This window comes from Lupinus angustifolius, chromosome LG03, assembly GCF_001865875.1.
Source record: "Lupinus angustifolius cultivar Tanjil chromosome LG03, LupAngTanjil_v1.0, whole genome shotgun sequence".
In the NCBI taxonomy this organism is placed as follows: domain Eukaryota; kingdom Viridiplantae; phylum Streptophyta; class Magnoliopsida; order Fabales; family Fabaceae; genus Lupinus; species Lupinus angustifolius.
This window is the reverse complement of record NC_032011.1, coordinates 21,969,721-21,973,147: the sequence shown is the minus strand read 5'-3', so window position 1 is coordinate 21,973,147 and position 3,427 is coordinate 21,969,721.

Sequence of the window (3,427 nt, the reverse complement as noted above, 5' to 3'; positions counted from 1 at the left end):
GAACACTAGTGAACAAATTCTTGCTAGTGAACCTTCCACAAGTGCTGCACAACCATCTTCCATTCCTCTTCCATTTCCTCCAAGAGCCATTCAAAGTAAGATGATGGAAGATGTAGACAATGATATCCTAGACATGTTTACAAATGTAGAGGTGAACATACCTTTACTTGATGCAATCAAACAAATTCCAAGATATGCAAAATTTATAAAGGAGTTGTCCACTCACAAGAGGAGGCTCAAAGGTAATAATAGGATCAACTTGGGCATAAATGTTTCCACACTAATAGGTAAACATGTACCTCACATTCCTGAAAAATGTAAGGACCCATGTACATTTTTTGTACCTTGCATAATAGGTAATAGCAAATTTGAGAATGCCATGCTAGATCTAGGTGCTTCGATTAATGTTATGCCTATGTCTGTTTTCATGTCTCTTTCACTTGGACCTATGCAACCCACTAGTGTAGTGATTCAATTAGCAAACATGAGTACTGCCTATCCTGCTGGTTTGATAGAGAATGTCTTGGTTCAGGTTGGTGAACTTATTTTTCCGGCTGATTTTTATATTCTCGATATGGAAGAGAGATCCTCCCGTAACACAGTTCCTATCATTTTGGGGAGGCCATTTTTTAGAACAGCTCGATCCAAGATAGATGTTCATGCTGGAACATTGTCTATGGAGTTTGGCGATATTATGGTCCGGTTTAATATTTTTGATGTTATGTAGCATCCATATGAGGACCATTATGTGTTTCATATTGATTTACTTGATGAGTTAACTAATGAGCATATCTATGATTTTCTTAATGATTTTGATTCTATATCACTGATAGACTCATACACTTGTCATACATGTACTGATTCTGAAATGTGTAGTTCTTGTATTGATGAGCTTCTGCATATTTTTGTTGTTGAATCAGATTGCACTAACCCAATTGCTGTAGACATCATACATCAATCTGATTTACTTGTTCAAGTGCAGGCTGTAGAATCTATGTCTGCTACTTTGGTTCCATCTATTTTGCAGGCACCTGTATTGGAGCTTAAATCTTTGCCTGAAAACCTCAAGTATGCTTACTTAGAGGATGATGAGAAGCTCCATGTTATTGTTTCCACCTCCCTTGATGCTGATCAAGAGGAGAAGTTCTTGCAAGTGCTGAAGAAGCATAAGAAGGCAATTGGTTGGACCTTAGCTGATATTCCTGGTATTAGCCCATCTATGTGCATGCATAGGATACTCTTGGAAGATAAAGCTAAACCAGTGAGAAAACAACAAAGGAGACTCAATCCAGTCATCCTAAAAAGAGTCTCAATCCAGTCATCCTTGAGGTTGTGAAGAAAGAGGTCACAAAGCTTTTACAAGCTGAGATTATATATCCCATTTTTTATAGTCATTGGGTGAGCCCAGTTCAGGTGGTTCCAAATAAGAAAGGAATTACAGTGGTGAGAAATGAGAGAGATGAGTTGATTCATACGAGAGTGCACAACAATTGGAGAGTCTGTATTGATTACATGAGGCTCAACCAAGCAACAAGAAAGGATCACTTTCCTTTGTCATTTATTGATCAGATGCTTGAGTGCTTAGCAGGTAATCCCATTACTATTTTCTTGATGGTTTTATGGGTATTTCCAGATCCATATTGCTTCTGAGGATCAGGAGAAGTCCACATTCACCTGCCCCTTTGGCACTTTTCCATATAGGAGGATGCCTTTTGACCTATGCAACGCCCCTGGTACATTCCAGCGGTGTATGGTGAGCATTTTCAGTAACTTTTTAGAGAATTGCAAAGAGGTGTTTATGGATGATTTCACAGTTTATGAATCTTCATTTGATGCATGTTTGTATAGTCTGGATAGAGTTCTTCATAAATGTAGCGAAACTAACCTTGTTCCGAATTACGAAAATTGTCATTTCATGATAGAGCAGGGCATAGTTTTAGGGCATGTGATCTCAAATAGGGGAATCAGGATAGAACACGCCAAGATAGATGTTATTTCACAATTGCCTTACCCCTCTTGGATGCGAGAGGTTTATTCTTTTCTTGCTCATGCAGGTTTCTATCGCAAGTTCATTAAAGATTTTAGCAAGAAGGATCTTCCACTATCCAACCTATTGCAAAAGGAGGTGGTCTTTGATTTTGATGAGAGATGTATGCAGGAATTTGATTGTCTAAAGACAGCCTTGATCACCACTCCTATTATGCAGGCACCTGATTGGACAGTCCTTTTTGAGCTAATGTGTGATGCTTCTAATTATGCATTGAGGGTTGTCCTTGCTCAAAAAGTGGACAAACTGCCTAGGGTAATTTATTATGCTTCCAGAACTTTAGATGCTGCACAAGCAAATTACACCACAACTGAAAAATAGTTTTTAGCTATTGTATTTGCTTTTTATAAGTTTAGGTCTTATTTGCTTGGTTCTAGAATTGTTGTTTTCACTGATCATGCACCTTTGAAGTTCATATTGAAGAAAGTTGATTCTAAACCAAGGTTGATTAGATGGATGCTCTTGCTCCAAGAGTTTGATTTGGAGATCCGTGATATGAGTGGAGTACAAAATTTGGTGGCTGACCACTTGAGCAGGATTGAGGGAGTTGTTGATATGATGCCTATAAGAGATGATTTTCCTAATGAACAACTTTTGAATATTGTTGTTTCTTTCCCCACCCCTTGGTTTGCTAATATTGTAAATTATTTGGTTGCATCTGTTTTTCCTCAATTTGAATCTAGAGCTCAAAATGATAAACTTAAGAGTGATGCTAAATATTATGTTTGGGATGATCCCTATTTGTGGAGATTGTGTACTGACCAGGTTACTAGAAGATGCATTCCAGATCATAAGATTGAGTAAGTCCTTTAGATTTGTCATTCTTCTACAGTGGGTGGCCATCTTGGTACCCAAAGGACAACACGAAAGGTGTTTGACTCTGGATTTTATTGGCACACCATCTTCAAAGATGTGTGGAATATTTATAGCACTTGTGAGCAGTGTCAGAGAGCAGGTGGTACTCTTTCTTGGAGACAAGAGATGCCTCAACAACCTATGTTGTTTTGTGAGGTATTTGATGTTTGTGGTATTGATTTCATGGTCCATTTTCCTGTTTCTTTTGGCTTTTACTATATTCTGTTTTCTATTGATTATATTTCTAAATGGGTGGAAGCTAAGGCCACTAGGACTAATGATGCTCAGGTTGTTATGGATTATGTTAGGTCTCACATTTTTTGCAGGTTTGGCATACCCAGAGCCATTGTTAGTGACCAAGGCACCCACTTCTGCAATAGATCCATGCAAGCTATGCTAAGGAAATATGGGGTTGTTCATAGAGTTTTCACACCTTATCACCCTCAATGTAATGGCCAAGCTGAGATTTCAAACAGAGAGATAAAGATGATTTTGGAGAAGATGGTGCAGCCTAACAGAAAGGAT